The 18,143-nt window shown below is 39.9% G+C and overlaps 1 protein-coding gene across 3 annotated transcripts in view; it reads left to right on the top strand.

The window, feature by feature from the left end:
• GRIN3A (glutamate ionotropic receptor NMDA type subunit 3A) overlaps positions 1-18,143 on the top strand; it is a 164,820-nt gene that overhangs the window by 84,610 nt on the left and 62,067 nt on the right. The window lies entirely within an intron of this gene.

Below are 18,143 nucleotides of genomic sequence, written 5' to 3'. Positions count from 1 at the left end.
ACTCTCCCAATGGCCATTTCTTTGTGTTAAAAAATTTCCCTCCAGAAGGCCCCCATATGCACTGCACATGTTTGAAGATAAGACAAACGTTCCCTGAAAGAGGTGCGACTTTTCTTAGTTTCCTCTGTGGGTTACTAATTTAGACTCGATGATTCTGCTCACAGAGAAAACAAGGTCAGGACTACTGGACAGTTTCATGAATTTTAGGGGCAAGTTACCAACTATCAAATCTGAGGAAGAAGAGACCAAAGGAGGAGACATCTTGCAGAGCTTTCTGCCAAGATTCAGACTCCTCTCACTCTCTGTTCCTCGTAGCTGATGCCACTTAATCCTCACATTCAGACACAGCCCTCTTCCTTTCTTTTCCCTCAACCAGGCCAGGAACTAATCCTATTCCTATTCAGGGAGAATTTGAGATGCCCTGTTCCGATCTTTTCAGAAATGTGGTCCAAGAATCAGCAGCTTTAGCATCTCCAGATACTTGTTAGAAATACAGAACCTCAGGCCAGACTCCAGGCCCACTGAACCAGAATCAGTGCTGTCGGTCAGTTCCCACATGGCCTAGCATCAGGTCACTTAGCCGCTGGCCCCATTCTTCCATTTACCCTTGAATAAGTGGCATGTCCCAGGACTAAACTTTATCTCTGTCACATAATTGGTGTCATGCCCTGTTAACAAGTTCAAGGTTCCAATGGCTTATATACTGTGATTCTGCTTAGCTCTGGTCCTCTCCCAGCATCTTGGAGATGATTTGACTCAGAGCAACTAGCCTGCCAGCTACAATTTTAGCCCAACTAGCAGACAACTTGGATAATGGACCTATACAGTTTGGTTCATTGCCCCCCCCCCAAAGTTCTCCCCACCCCACTGTCAATCTGATCTACATTACATCTATGCCTTCTAGTCAAACCAGCAACACACCACTCCACTTCCTGAAGAATTTCAGAAAATAATCCCCGGTACTTGTCACTGGCCTACCCTGAGTGCAAAGAAGTGCTCCCTTATGTTGCTTTTTAAGCCTTTTTACACTTGTTTTTCTTCTCTGTGGAAACAGTATACAGTTTATCAGCATCTCCTTTGGGTCATTATTAACCCATTTCTCACCCTGCTCTTCACATCTTGTAAATGATTTAACAAATCATTGCACTCAGCTCCTCTGGAGGAAAGGAAGGCACTGCCCTCGTACTCCCATAATGTTCCCATCACGTGCTCTGGCACAGGTTCTTATCGACAACTCAGTGCTAAAAGAAGGAAAAGAATTACACAGAAGAAATACAAGCTCTCCCTGGCTGGCGTAGCTCAGTGGATTGAGCATGGGCTGCGAACCAAAATGTCGCAGGTTCGATTCCCAGTCAGGGTACATGCCTGGGTTGCAGGCCATGACCCCCAGCTACAGCACATTGATGTTTCTCTCTCTCTCTTTCTCCCTCCCTTCCAACTCTAAAAATAAATAAATAAAAACCTTTTTTAAAAAAGAAATACAAGCTCTGATCCTGACCCAGTGGTTCTTTTTCACTTTTTTACATGCTTTTAGAAAATGACCATTTTGCTTCACCAATATGACAGATAATGACACAAACCACTTTGTAAAGCATTCTGTTATTTCCCAAACACTTTCAATCCAGCACCTCCATTTGTCCTCTACCTCTTGGGGCAGAGAAAGAATTTAACAGGAGAGAAGGCTGAGGCCCAGAGAAGGTAAGTGAGTTTTCCAAAGTTCAGGCAGATACATAAACCCAAGCTTTTTAATTTCAGGTCCATCACATTTTCCATACAATGTGTTCCCTTATATTAAACTACATGAAAAACTTACTAAGTATACAAGGGTAAGAATACTCATGGCTTCCAAAGCTCTGCTCAGCATTTCAGGAAGGTAATTTAAGAAAAATAATTACCAGAACAAACAAGAAGTTCATAATATGTTTATTTAATTACTGCTCAAGGTACCCCTAGTCCTTGTGACTTACCTTAGGTGTTTAGATGGTTTAACCTTTTAGGGAGCTGAATATTTTGCAGGTCAAATCTAATATCAAGCAACCAATATACCGAGAGTCAAACTCAAGTCCCAAAATGTAGAATATATTTTGCTTTGTGTCATGTACCAAATGACTGAAAGGCAGCAAGGGCTTTCAGGGTTATAATTTTAGCCTGAGGTTCTGGTAACTACATGAAATCCTTGAGTGGTTTATGAGACCATTAGGTGAAATTATAGCTCCCTGTGGGCAAAAGTTGTTGAAATGCTTTCAAGCATTGAGTACCATAACTAGCCTGTCCTTTATACCAATTATAGAAAAAACTATATTAAATGCATAGTCATTTTGACAAATGGCTTTAAGTATATGAATTGCTTTTTTTAATGAGTGGCAGGCAGGTGATTCATTTACCCATCTATTCCATAAAAAGCTGTAAATCACCATATATCTACCATGAAGATAAGAACTGGGGTTACAACAGGCAAGTCAGACCCTTAGCCTGCCTTCAAAGAACTTTCATTTTAGTGGGAGAATCAGACATTAAATGACCATAACTCTGTGGTAAATGTTACGATGATGAACAGAATGCTTTACCAATGTATCAATAGGAACCTGACCAACTTGGGGGTGGGGGAAACAATCAGGGAAGGTCTCCTTGAAGAAGTAGTGATAGGGCTGGGCTCTGAATGATAAGTCGGAATTATGAAGGATAAGAGGAGGTGAAAGTTCATTCTTAACAAACAGATCATGAGAGTGAGAGAGAAAAAACAGACCTTGAAAGGAGAACACAGAGATATAACCTCCCTCCAAATGACAGGGACAGCTGTATGAATATGCTAGAGAAAAAAAAGCAGAGGAGAATCAGAAAATATTGTAACCTAAGCATTAACAAGAAATAAATATATACACAGGTGTATATATACATGTATATAAACACAGATGTGTACACATGCATGTATGTATATCTCATGTGTGTGGTATGTATTTCTCATGCATATAGTATGTATCATGATATACTGCATAAATATATGCATGCATGTATATGTAACACAGTATCTATGTATACTTTATGTATATGTGTAAATGTATATATACACATGTGTTTGTACCAGACCAGAATTTGAAATGAGAAAATACCAAGCTGTTTTCTATAAAATACCTCTCTCCAGTCACAAAAGAAAAAAATAATTTAAGATTCAAAGGCTCTAGAGATGATATTTAAAGAATATCTAATTAGGATGATGAAATCAGATAAAAACATAAAACATTGCATTAACTAAAAGTATAGGAACAAGATTCTAAAGGAGACAAAGAAGTTATTGAATTACATTAAATGAAATATTTACCTAGTGAAGATATCAGTCATTTTGGAAGAAAATATAAAGGTTGCCATCAGATGGAAAAGCCCTGAAAAAGTCACTGATCATGAGGGGACCCCATCCCGCAGAGTTCTCCCGGCCGCAGATGAAATGAGTCGTCCCAGACACAATCTGTCCAGCAGGAAAGGGGGTAGCAATTCCCTCTAGTGGAGAATGCCTCAAACTCTTCCCCAAATCAGCTTTTATTGAGATCTGTATGTGCAGGGGTATACAGCATACAAGCATAGCTCATCAATCAATATCAACAAGCTATAGTGATAGAAAACAGATATTATCTATAAATAGCAATTGAAGGAAGACAGAGATCTGCTTCAGGTCAGGGTCTGTTAGACATGCTGATGCCAGGTGATGATAAGGCATAGTTCATGAGCTCAGGAGTTCACTCCCTTCTGCTTTGAGCTTAAACATCTGGTTTATATTAATAGGGCTATACAAAGCAAAGCAAGCTTCACAGGGTACAATGCATTCTTCAGGCCTGATTTCTCACAGGATCCCTCGGTGCTAGCATTGGGTCATGCGTGCCTCCTGCATTCCCAGCATTTGGGTCAAGACTTACAGTCCTCTTTCAAGGCCTTGCTCTAATACAAGAAAAGATTTCAAGTTAAAAATATATTCCTTTGGTTAAAAATCATCCTCTTTATAATATTCATTTGTAATCTAAACTTACAGATGAACCACCAGCCCAAAGTAATCTTCTAAATGTTATTATATTTGTTGTATTACAATGTTTTCTCAACCCAGTTCTTGTGGGCTACAGGGCTTTAGCAGGGCTACAGTCTCCAATACCACACAAAGTGGTCCCCAGCCTGACCACACAAGTCATCTTGCTGTTGCAAGATATTTCAGTATCATTTCAAACAATTAAATTATATTATTATTTTCAGTGATAATACAATTTTTGTTGTATCACACTTTGCAAAATACATATTTTCTCATCTTAGTGACTAGGTACACTGCCAGTAGAGTTTTAGCATAGTGAAATATAAATAAATGATCTAAAGCCATACACATAAAATAAACAATAGACACAAGATTATGTTTCAGAATGTCAACCACAGCAATAATAGGTGGAAGGAAAAAAACAATTAGAGACACAGACCAATAGAACAAAACACTTACTTATTTTTTTATTTTTTTATTTAAATATAGTTTATTGATTATGCTATTAGAGTTGTCCCATTTTCCCCCTTCACTCCCCTCCACACTGTATACCCTCTCCCACCCACATCCTCCCCTTTAGTTCATGTCCATGTGTCATACTTATAAGTTCTTTAGCGTCTACATTTCCCATACTATTCTTACACTCCCCCTGTCTATTTTCTACCTACCATCTATGCTACTTATTCTCTGTACCTTTTTCCCCCTCTCCTCCTCCTACTTCCCTGTTGCTAACCCTCCAAGTGATTTCCATTTCTATGGTTTTGTTCCTGTTCATTGTTTGCTTAGCTTGTTTTTGTTTTTGTTTTAGATGTGGTTGTTAATAATTGTGAGTGTGCTGTTATTTTACTATACATGTTTTTATCTTCTTTTTCTTAGATAAGTCCCTTTAACATTTCATATAATAAGGTCTTGATGATAATGAACTCCTTTAACTTGACCTTATCTGAGAAGCACTTTATCTGTCCTTCCATTCTAAACAAAAGCTTTGCTGGATAGAGAAATCTTGGATGTAGGTCCTTGCCTTTCATGACTTTGGATACTTCTTTCCAACCCCTTCTTGCCTGTAACATTTCTTTTGAGAAATCAGCTGGCAGTCTGATGGGAACTCCTTTGTAGATAAACTGTCTCCTTATCTCTTGCTGTTTCTGAGATTCTCTCCTTCATTTTAATCTTGGGTAATGTAATTATGATGTGCCCTGGTGTGTTCCTCCTTGGGTCCAACTTCTTTGGGACTCTCTGAGCTTCCTGGACTTCCTGAAAGTGTATTTCCTTTGTCAGATTGGGGAAGTTCTCCTTTATTATTTGTTCAAATAACTTTTCCACTTGTTGCTCTTCCTCTTCTCCTTCTGGTACCCCTATAATTTGGATGTTGGAATATTTAAAGATGTCCTGGAGGTTCCTAAGCCTCTCCTTATTTTTTTGAATTCTTGTTTCTTCATTCTTTTCTGTTTGATTGTTTCTTTCTTCCTTCTGGTCCACTCCATTGATTTGAGTCCCAGTTTCCTTCCCATCACTATTGGTTCCCTGTGCATTTTCCTTCATTTCACTTAGCATAGCCTTCATTTTTTCATCTAATTTGTGACCAAATTCAACCAATTCTGTGAGCATCCTGATCACCAGTGCTTTGAACTGTGCATCTGATAGGTTCTCTGTCTCTTCCTCACTTAGTGTATTTTTTCTGTATCTTTGATTTGTTCTTTCATTTGGGCCATTTTTTTTTGTCTTGACGTGCCTGTTACATAGTGAGGGGTGGATCCTTAGGTGTTCACCAGGGCTGGGCAACCCAGTCACTGGGTTGTGATGCAGTAGGTGGGGGAGGGGTGAGAGACAGAACAATGGCACTCGCTCCTCTCTCTGCCAAATTTCAGTCACTTCCCCCAAGCAAACTGGGCCTTTCTGGTGCTGATTCCTGGGCAGGTGGGTTTGTGTACATTCTAGGACCCTGTGGGTCTCTCCAGTGCACTCTCCTGTGAGGCTTGGAATCTCTCCTGGTACCTCAACCCCTGCAGGTGTTTTCAATCAGTGCCCAAGGCTCTATTTCCCAGTGCTGGAACCCTTGGTTGTGCAGTCTGTCTCACTCCCCAGTTCCCCCTGGTTTATCTGCACGCAAATGTGGGACCACCTGGTCCACCAGCTGCCTTGTGTGCTGCACCCCATTCCACAATCGCCGCCTCACTGGGTCCACCCACTGCCACCTTGCGAGCCCAAGGTCCACCAGCCTCTGCTTTGCTGTAACCCCTCTTTGCCTGGCCACCTGACTCTGCCCCTCCTACCAGTCTGGATGAATACTCCTTCTATAACTCCTTGGTTGTCGAACTTCCATACAGTTCAGTTTTCTGTCAGTACTGGTTGTTTTTTTTTGTTTCTAAATTTTTGTTGTCCTTATTTTGGTTGTGCAAGGAGACACAGTGTGTCTACCTATGCCTCCATCTTGGCTGGAAGTCCATCAGCTGCCTGCCCAGCTGGGAGATGAGGATGGCGGGGCGCACCGATCCTCGGGGCGTCAGCACCCTCTGCCCAAAACACTTACTTAAATATGTGCCCCACATTCTAAATAAAGATCCTTAGATATAGGTAGAATTAATTTTAGTTTTATGATATTTATTAGTAATTCTCTGCCCCAAAAGTAGGTTTCACTAAGAAAATGACACTTTTTGAAAAAAATCTCAATAATGTGCCATTTATAAAAGACATACTTAAAACAGATCTCACCTAAAAAATTTAAAGCTTGAATAATATAGTTCCTAAAATATAGAAACTATTTTTAAATATATTTGGTCACTTAAGAGTTCACAATAAATTCAAAAATTGTAAAAGTTACCTAAATATTTATTTCCTCTCTGAAAAGCTGTGCTAATGAAACTCTGAAAATAATGAAATATTTTAACCATTTTTGCATCAGATACCATAATATAGTCACATAAAGAAAGAATCTGGCCTTTGGGTGTTATAATTCTTTTAAAATCTTGCTCAGATGTCATTCCTGAGACAAGTGGCATGTAATGACTGAAGTTTTAATAGCCATTCATACTTGGAATTTTTTATGCACTAATAATGCTTGGCATAAAAATGAACAGCAATTTCCAAATACAATAACTCAAAAATAAATGGAGACATTGTGAAAATATTTCATTTTTGAAAATCACCTTGGGCTGAGTGAAACTGTGGAAAATTTTAGCTCAAAGGAAAATTCTTCCTTTCCCCATCCCCCCTAAAATATCACAGGGATGTGAAAACGGGATTATAATGGAAGCTGTCTTGCAACATTAACTGCAGTGTTCATTCCCCTAAAAGCCATAATTCATGGCTGTTCTACAGCCTTTTTCTTTCAGCAATTATGCATATTAGATGAAAGTTTGAATACATAAAAACTAAATGCTGATAGAAGACCAAACCTCACAAAAGATAAATTCACTTGAGTAGTTTGCGCTGAAGGAAAATATGAAAGCTAACTTGCCGGCCCAAGTCCCAGATGTCCCTGGTCCAAGGGGCTGGGGAAAGCATGAAAACTCCAATCATGGGGCACTGCTCAGGGCTTTCTGCCTGGGGATCCCTCAGCAGCCCACTGGCAGTCAAGTCCATCACTAAGGAGACAGCACCTTCCATGGGAGGCAGATGTGAGAACTACCAGCTTTCTGGGGAACTCAATGCAAAAGTTGCTCTTCTAAATAGACAAACTGCTGCATAGAACACTCAGAATCACTTCTTGTCTTCTTTTCCTCTTCTCCATGCCTTCTTCTGAGGTTCATGGAATGACATGAAAAGCACTTGCCCCATGCTATTTTAGTCATCCTTGAATTTTCAGAACGTAGGACAGAGTCTGGCCCTTGATTAAACATTAGCTGGGGGCGGGGGGGGGGGGGGGAGGGAGGGGGCGTGGTGAACAGAAAGATCTCTAAGTCCTGTTTCTCATTAGAAAACTTTGTCTCATCTTGTCTCTTCTACATGACTGGGCTTTGTGATCCTAGGCAAGGTACTTAAACTCTATGCATCAGATTCTTCCCCTAAGAAACAGAAATGAAAATACCTATTCACAGCCCTGTCTTTAGGCAATCATGAAATAATGTGTATAAATTACCTGAGTACAGTGATTGGCCTGTATCAGCATTCTGTGATTATTTGTTCAACCTACTATAGAATTGTAGAGGACCATAATCCAAGACTTACAGATGACCAGATGAAGGAAAAAGGACAGATAATACTTAATACGAGGGCTGAGGATCGCTCTAGTTGTTTTTTCTCCTACTTCTAACAATAGGCCAAGACCCAATGCATCCTTGCCTTCTCCAGAAAGAATTACTGCCAACATTCATGGCATTCCAGATTTATGGTTTGACGTACATCTTTAAAATGAAGCCTGTGACCATTTATAAATGGGAATTCTAAGAAGCAGCACAGGAGTATTACCGAGGAATATGAAATTTATTTGTATAATTTATAGACTTATACTAACCCTCCAAGCAAGTGGCATAAATTTTAAAACCTGAAAGGGAAACAAGACACACACTCACCCTGAACTTACTGTGCCCCTCAGTATCAGAATAATAAATCAGCCAGCAACTTGCGCTCTGCACCTAGAGTCTGCGGAAGATATGAAGAACAATGAACACAATTTGTCCTCAGAAAATGTATAATTAAGATTAAAACGCTGCAGTAAAAGAAAGGAAGGAAGGGTGTTTACCACTAAGCACCCAGTGAGGATTTTAGTATCCTGACTGCTCTCTCAAAAGTGGCCTCCTCATCTGACTTTCTATCTTCTTGTACTGTTTTTTCTTTTCTTTATTTTTTCTCATTTTTTCTCTTCTCTTCTTTAATTTATCACTATCTGTAACTATCTGGTTTGCCTTCTCTTAATCGTTTTTCTCCACAAGGTTAGAGATCTCTTCTGTGTTATTTATAAGGATTATTAACTGGTACACAGTATATATAATATATATGTGCTGAATTTATGGATTCTTTGTTCTTAAACCTATTACCTGACCCAGAGATGCTAACTTAGGTGGCAGACAAGACCAGATGAGAAATATACTTGAAATTTTCCAGCAAGAAATCACTCATTCTTCTTCTATAATCTTCTTCCTGCCAGTTAATATAATTCCAAAAATATTAATGAGGCACTTATATTAATGAAACTCACATTCCCTTCAGAAATATATTCAGGTAAATAACTACCTACTCTACACTGCAATTAGTGAAACAATGAAAATATATTAAAAAGGTGGCACCCAAGAAGACAGCTATCTCTTGGGAAAATCAGAGAAGGCTTCTAAAAGGAAGTAGTACCAGTCTGAGTTTTAAAGAAAGAATGGGAGGACCCACAGAAATGGGAATCCCAGGCAGAGGTAATAACCTGTACAAATGCAGAAAAGCAAGATTGGGTCAAATGCATGAGCACTAGGTTTAGAGACAGAAGATATTAGTTAAATTTCTGGATTCTCACTTATAGTTGTTAGCACTGTATCACTTACCTGCCAGTACAATACCACATAACCAACAACCACACAACATCAGTGGCATATGACAAAATGCATTTCTGGAGCTCACATGCTTGTCAGGTCTGGCTGACCTAGTCTGGGCTCACTTACGTAGATCTGGGAGTCCTCTGGCTGTTGGCTGATCTGGGGTGGCTTCAGTACTTGCTGGGGGACTTGGCTCTGCTCCACATGGCTCATCTTCCAGCAGGCTAACCTAGGCATGTCCTTCGATGTGACAGCAGAGGGCTATAGCACTAGTAGAAATGTGTAAGCACTTTGCCAAAACTGCCTCCATCTTGTCTGCTAACATTCAAATGACAAAGATAAGTCACCTGACCAGGACCAGAGTTAGAGAGGGAGGGCACTCACAGTCACTTGGCAAAAGGTGCAAATAAAAGAGGGGAGAAAAATTAGACCCATTAATACAATCAACCGGCTGCACCCAGTTAATCTCTATAGAGTTTGGTTTCCTATTTGGTAAGTGGAGAACACAACGATTGCTCCATCTTTTTATTTTTTTCTTTTTCAATTACATTGAACATTCGGTATTATTTTTTATATTAGTTTCAGGTATACAGCATAGTTGTGAGACATTCATATAATTGACTAAGTGGTGCCTTCAATAATTCTAGTACTAACTGGCATCACATGTAGTTATTTTTTTTGTCCCTGCACATTTCTCACCATCTTTTTATAAAAACTTTATTTACTTAAGTTTAGAGAGAGGGGAAGGGAGAGAGGAAGAGAGGGAAAGAAACATCAATGTGTAGTTACTTCTTACACATCTCCTACTGGGGACCTGACCTGCAACCAAGGCATGTGCCCTGACTGGGAACCGAACTGGTGACCCTTTGGCTCACAGGCCAGCACTCAATCCACTGAGCCACACCAGCCAGGGCTATAGTTATTTTAATATTATTGACTATACTCCCTATGCTGTGCTTTATATCCACATGACTACTTTGTAACTACCAATTTGTACTTCTTAATCCCTTGGCTTTTTCACCCAGCTCCCCGAAGGCCCTCCCAACCGGCAACCCTCAGTTCATTCTCTATGAGTCTAACCATTTCTTCATCTTGACATCCCAGGATTTTGGGGAGGAAACGTATAAAAGGAGTTTTTAAAGTTCTTTAGCTGAAAAAACTTAGACAAAGTTATTGTAAAAATCAAAGAGATTGGTGTTACTTTGTGGTTTGCACACCAGTTAATCATACATTTAGACAAAACATTAGCTCCTTAAACAAAACATTAGTCTCAAACAAGGCTAATATATTTTTCAGGCCATAATCTAGAAAAAACATCTAAATACCCAACTGAGCTCCTTTGAAAGTGAGGTGAGCTCAGCAATATTCATGATAGCCCCTAAAATATCAGCAATGGCTACTTTTAGAATCACGGTGAAAAGAGATACTATAATGTTTCATGCCATAAACTTTCTGTTTCTATTTTACAGTGAGGTTCATGTACTACTTGTGACATTAAATAAACAATATTTATTTAAAATTTAAAAATTTTGAAAAAGTTTCATGAAGTGAAACTGGCTACTTTTTATATAATTTCCCATCCACCAACTCAGACATTGACCTGGACCTGAGGAGTTGCTTCTGTTCAGTTTTCATCCTTAAATATCTGTAAAGTCATAGGTTTTTAAATTTTATTTTTATTTACATTACTCATGTAATCTCAAGGGTCCAGGAAATGAGGTTCTGGTTCCAACTTTGCCATAATCAATTTTTGGCCTTGAACAAGTCACTTAACCTTGGTCAACTGTAGTTTCTTCACTTAAAAATTAAGGGTTATATGAATTAAATAGTTCAAACATAACCAGATTTAACATTTTATGATTCCAGGAAGAAATGGTCCATTTGCAAATGAGCCAACTTGAAATATGTCAGTCAGAGAAGGACAAATACTGTATGGTTTTACTAATATGGAATTTAAAAAACAAGCAAAACAAAATCAGACTCATAGAAGCGGAGGCCAAAGGGGTAGTTACCAGAAAGGTTGGGGTGAGAAGATTGGCAAAAAGGGGAAGGGGAATATAATCAATAATATTGTGGTAAGTTTATACCATGGCAAATGATTACTAGAATTGGTGGGGTGACTACATGGTAAAGTATAAAAATGTCGAATCATTATTGTACACCTGAAACTAATATAACCAATATAAGATTGTATACCAACTATACCTAAATTAAAAATAAACAAACAAAAGAGCATGAGCAAAAAAAGAATAGTTAAATCAGGGTTTAGTAAGTACATACATTTTTTAAATCAGTTTTCAGTTTGAAATATTGTATTACTTCTAGTGTATACTGGTGCAACAGATGATTTTAAAACAATCAAATAACCTCCACTTAACCCAAGTGCCCACTAATAGACAAATGGATAAAAAAAGCGGTGGTACATATACACAATGGACTATTTTTCAGACATAAAAAACAGAATAAAACCTTATCATTTTTGACAACATTGATGGACCTAGAGGGTATGATGCTAAGTGAAATAAGTCAGTCAGAGAAGAACAAATACCATATGATTTCACTTCTGTGTGGAATCTAAAGAGCAAAATAAATAAACAAACAAATTGAAACAGACTCATAGACACAGAGAATAGGCTGATGATTGCCAGAGGGGAGGAGAGTTGGGTGAAAAAGGTGAAGGAATGAAGAAGTACAAATTGGCAGTTACAAAATAATCACAGGGGCATAAAGTACATCATAGAGGATATAGTCAATAATATTGTGACAACTGTGTGTGGTAGCAGGCGGGTACTAGAAATATCTAGGAGAACACTATGTAAGATATATGACTGTCTGATTGCCATGCTGTACACCTGAACCCAACACAAAATAATATTGAATGTAAACTGTAATTGAAAAATAAAATTTAAAAAATAGCTTCCACTTACAATTATTTTTATACCAATGAGATACATTTAACTTCTTTTTTTTCAAATGTGTGCTTTTAAACTCAGTGTGAATTAATTAACATCATGAGGCTTTTAGGTTCTGAGGTTCTAGGTTTCAACTTCCACTTTTTCTTTCTCTACATTATCGGTGTATTCATTCATCAAACACTAAGTAAGCATCTGCAGCTAATGTCTATCTGGTCACTAGAGACAGTTCATAGATCTGCTCTTCCAAATTATACCAAGCCAGTTTCTGCATATGAATTATAAACTCCTCATTTCATGCATCTAGTTTGTTTGCTGTGATGATGCTCAAGATGATGGAATCAGAACTTACATTCAAGGGAAGTTCCAGAGGCAGCCCACAAGTTCAATATGTTAAGTGTGTGTATGGCATAGCTCCACTTAGTTGTCTCATCTTAGCCAAATTGCTTAATCTTGCTGATCTTCATTTTTCTCAGCGGCAAACTTTATGAATCACTGTGTGTTTTTTTATTGCTGCATGCAAAATTTTTCAGACTTGCAAAAGAAGGAGAAAGAAAATGCCTTTTTAACTTAGCTGACTGCTGCCCTCTGATGCTTGACTCGCAAAGCAAAATGCTACTTTCGTTGTGCTGCTCTTGTGATTCCCTTAACGGGAGCAAATGTGCTGAACAGAAAAGAAAGATACGCAAACATCAGCTCAGCCATAAACCGGGAGATCATCTCAAGTGGGAAAGCTGGGACAATGCCACAGGCAGGCTGCCCTGGGGGAGAGGAGAGGGGAGGCATCTCCTCCTGGATGCATTTATTCAGAATAGATGCTTGAATCTTGGAGGGCCCCTCAATCATAATGGCACTGATTCCCTGAGCACTCCATGGCAAAGGCAGGTTGAGTATTCATCGGCAAATAAAAGTGTTAGAAACAGCCCAAGCCACCCCCAAGGGCTAGCCTAAGAGAAAAATTAAGAGGAAAGGATTTCTCTTCTTTCTGTTACTCAGTTGTTTGTTTTTCTGTTTGTCTGATGTTTGTCTTTAGCAGCTTCTCTAAGAAACTGGCTTCCTGGAATCCGTGCTGTGGGATTACAGACCTTTAGGTTGAACCTCCCACTGCCCTTTTGCACCCAACCCACCCTGAACGAAAGCCGCATTCTTCAGGACACGCTTTAACATTGAATTCCTCTAAGTTATGTAATTAAATAAAAACTGGCATTTAAACAAGTTACTCAGCCACAAGGATTGGGTAGAGTAGTGCCAAAAAGCTTACATCACTAGACTGGGGGCAAATTTATAGCTGTTTTTATTCATTTGCATTTAATCAGCCCATAATTGCTGACTCTAGTTTAGGCAAGGGCCTTCCTCCTGCTCAGTCTGCAAGGACAGTACTGCCGGTGATAGGCAATGATTCGAGTGAGAAGTTTGAGTTCCACAGTCCACAGATCATTATCCCCCTTGAAGTTGTTGGCTGGATAACAAGTCAATTATATAAACAAAGGCCAGGGTTATTATGCTGATGCCATGAGCTTAAAGGAATCTTCCCTCTTCCTGCCAGAGGTTCTGGCCTCAGCTGACCTGGTTCAGGCCCCAGTTCTTTTATTTGCAGTAGTGGAATCACATCTTTAGAGGGATCTTAGTTCTAAAGTGATTGCATTATGATCACAAATACCTTTGAAAATCTCATTAAGACAATACCCTACATGAGATGGATTCTAGAGTCAGCTGGTAAGCAAATTTAACAATGACTCCAGCAGCATAGGCTGAAGAGCCTAGGGAAAGTTATTATTTCATGCCTCTGAGCTTCATTTCCCCCACCCATAACTGGAGTTATTAACACAAGCTACCTCACAGGGGTGTAGGAAGTCTGAAATGACATGATGAATGTGGAGAGCCATGCATATCATTAGCACAATAAATCATAGATACTAGTATTAACAGCTCGTTAGCAGCTAATTAAGCTCCTGTAATTGGCTGTGGGGCTACAGGTACAGTGACTAAACTCTTTTGGATAAGAGAACTGAGTCAGTGTCACAGCAGATAAAGGAATAGCTGGTAAAGCAAAAAACTGTTATACTGTGTACCGTAGAGGTCAAGACCATAAACAAGAGAGCTACAAAGGCTGCTCAGTTCTGTCATTTACTGGCTCCATGAGCTTAGACCAGTGAGTCAGTTGCTTTGTGCCCCTGGATTCTCATCTATAAAATACATATAGTGACAGAATCAGCCTCGTAGGACTGTTGTAAGAATTTAAAAAGTTAATATGTCTAAAGCATTTAAACAGTGCCTGGCACATAGTGAGCTACATTATCATTATCATCACCATTGTGATTATTATTACTTTATGCTTCTTTATTTGGAAATACCGATAGTAGTGTCCATAGCAAAATAACTAGTCTGACACAGAAGGGAGAAACGGACTTAGCGCTACAAGATCACTCGACATAAAATGGGATTTGAAGGGGATGTTGAGTAAGACGATTGGAAGGGTCTCCGTGAGCTGAAAAGGAGAGGCTGCCCCAGACGAAGAGAGTAAGACACTGAGAGCAGGGTCAGAGAAGCAAAACAAAATGACTTACGTGGAAAAAGAAGGGGAAGACGAAAGACATAAACAGAACGTTGGTAGCAGAATAATGATAATTTCCCCGTAGAAAGTCTGTAACTCTTTGGTTTGCTCTCTATAGTGTCTGAAGACTGGACACTGTAAAGACCGTGTTGACAGGCTCTCCCCGTGTATCCCTATGCCTGGGACAGGAAGACCCCCAGGACATCGAGAGGCCTGGTGAATGAGCACTGCAGGGCCATTTCGTGGATGTGGCTGAGCAAATTTAATTCAGGAAATTATTTTTAGAGAAGGAAATAAAGACTGGAAGCTTACAGTTTCATAAAGAGTAGATGGGAAAGTGTTGTTCATCATTAACATTATAAAGAAGAAATAAAGAACAAGTATTTTTATCAGCCATATTCATTTAGGGAGGGGAACATGCAATACAGCTATGTCTGGGCCTGCGTGAGGGTTTTTCAGGCTCGCCTGTGCATTATTTGTGTGACCTGGAGCAAGTCCCTTCTTCACGTTTCTCATCAAGGGCCTAAATCCGGAGACTGGCAAAGTTCAGACCCCTCCTGTATGCCTCTTGCCTGAGCAATTTATTTAAACACAAGCCTTAGTTTCTTGTGTGCCAAAGCTAGAAATGATAATAAATATCTCATAGTGTTGTTATGAGGCTTGAATTAGATCACCTTTGTTAACGTTTTAGTACAGTACCTAACACATGGGGAGCTCCCTTGCCCTTGCTGGTGTGGCTCAGTTGGTTAGAGTGTCATCTCATACAGCAAAAGGTTGGGGTTTTGATTCCCAGTCAGGGAAGAGACCTAGGTTGCAGGTTCAATCCCCAGTCAGGGTGCAAATGGGAGGCAACCAATCGATGTTTCTCTCTCTCTTTCTCTATCCCCCCATCTCTCTAAAATCAATAAACACACTAAAAATAAAAAATAGAGCCCACCTTAATTATTATCTATAAAAATAAATGAATAAACTAAATGATCTCCAACTGCTTATCTTTACTCATAGCCTGGACTGACAAGGGCGGAGGAGGAAGGAGCAGGGCTCAGCCCGCTGACAGCCACCCCAAGACTGTTGGATACTGAGCACAAGCATTTGCCCCAATGGGATCCAGGATGAATGTGTTTATTTTAGGAAGCTTGGCCAATCTATCTAGCTCATTTTTTACCGTCAATGAATAGAACACAGAAACTATCAGACTGCTTGTGCCTGGTGAGTGGAATAATATGCATGAATGAGTTTGTAAACAGCACAGTTCAAAACACTGCTGTTTTTGCTGCTGTTGCTGTAACTGATAAACACCTCGTTTAAAAACCCAAAGGATATGGGCTCTTTGTCTTACTGCTTTAAGCTGGCACTAGTTGTTTGGATTAAGTTGACCAATAGGCTTGAGGAATGCCTAGTTTATCCATAGCTACTCCAAGAAAAAGCATCTTTCCCCCAAGCAGTGTGAACTAGAGATTAATAGTATAAGTTTTCAGGGTTTTGGACTCAGTTCCTTGATCTGCCACTTTCTGGCTGTGTGTGGCCTTGGGCAAGAAGTTGCTTCGGCACTTCAAATGTCAGTTCTCTCTTCTTTGAAATAGGGATAATGATTCTGTGTACCCAAAAAAGGATGCTGTGAAAATTAAACAAAGTGATTAATTTAAGAGCCTGGCACAGTGCCTGGAATGGAACTATCCATTAAGGGTTGGCTATTATCATTATTAAAATAATGGAAGAAATAATGTAGAAAATATTATCTATAGTTTCTGTCTCTAACGAAGTCTGCATCAAAAGGAGGAGTAATGGAGGAAAGTGGCAAAGAAAAGAATGAGATGAAACCACTCAGCCAGAGTAGGTTGGCCCTCAAAAACCTCACACCTATGGAGGCTGCTGCAACACTCCCTGTCCCTGGGATTTAAAATTAACTTTAAAATTAGTCCACACAGCATTCATGCTTCAATTTGAAATTTTGTAACTGGAGCTTCCCTGTAAGTTGGCCTTAGCAAGAAACAAAGGACTGAGCAGTCAGGACAGTTAGATCTAGGGAGGCCTAGGAGGAATGAAAATCACCAGGCGAGAAAATGGCACTGTGGGGAGCTGCCTGCAGGCCCCAACCAGGAAGATTAGGGTCTGGGGTCGGCTTATCCGGCATAACAGGATGCAGCTTTCACCCAGCAACCACCTCTAGCCAGTCAGACTCTCATACCCCAACCGCAAGTTTTTGCGTTTAAAGACCCTGATCAACAAAACAAACAAACAAGCAAAATATAACCAAAGACACTGAAATACAGAACAGGCTGACAGTGACCAGAGGGGAGGAAATTTCAGGAGAATTTCAGGGGTGAATGGGAAGGGTTTACAGAGACAAATATAAAGGACACATGACAAAAACTAGGGGGGGTGGAAATGGGAGGGAGGTGGGGAGGGATAGGTGGGTGGGCTGGGATGGGAGTAAAAGACAGAAAACTGTACTTGAACCATTAAAATTTTAAAAACAAACAAACAAAAAACCCTGATCTAAAAACAACCAAGTGAGTCCCAACCTCCTTTTGTTGGCTCCACTTTCCCCCACGAGTCCTAACCTCCCTTGCTTCGCTCCCCAGCCTCCCTTGGTTCACCCCACTTTCCTTTGAATCTCCCTCGGTTGGCCCCACTTTCCCTCCTACTCCCTGCTAATAAACCCTGCTCTCCTTAGCTGGCTTCATCCCTCTGGTTTCTTGAGCAACTCAGACCTAAGGAGGACCTCCTGCTAGAGGACTGAATACTCCATGCAGGGAGAAATGAGGTGTATCTCATTGCATATCAAAGCCTAAATCTGGGCAGTGCCAGGAAGCCTGCTAAGAGTTATCAAACCTACCTCTGGTCATTTACCTGCAAAGATGGAATCTCTTAAGTGACTGATGGTATATATTTTTTATTTTCTTAAATATATTTTATTGATCATGTTATAACAGTTGCCCCATTTTTTCTCCCCTTTATTCCCCTCCACCCTGTACCGTACCCCCACCATCATTCCCCCACCTTAGTTCATGTCCATGGGTCGTGCATACAAGTCCTTTGGCTTCTCCGTTTCCCATACTATTCTTAGCCTGCCCCTGTCTATTCTGTGCCTACCAGTTATGCTTCTTATTCCTGTACCTTTTTCCCAATTCTCCCCCCTGCTTCTCCCCACTGATAGCTCTCCAGGTGATCTCTATTTCTGTGAAACTGTTTCTGTTCTAGTT

Source organism: Phyllostomus discolor, chromosome 3, assembly GCF_004126475.2.
Source record: "Phyllostomus discolor isolate MPI-MPIP mPhyDis1 chromosome 3, mPhyDis1.pri.v3, whole genome shotgun sequence".
Lineage (NCBI taxonomy): Eukaryota > Metazoa > Chordata > Mammalia > Chiroptera > Phyllostomidae > Phyllostomus > Phyllostomus discolor.
Note: the sequence above shows the minus strand (reverse complement) of the source record. Positions and strands in the feature narration are given on the sequence as shown.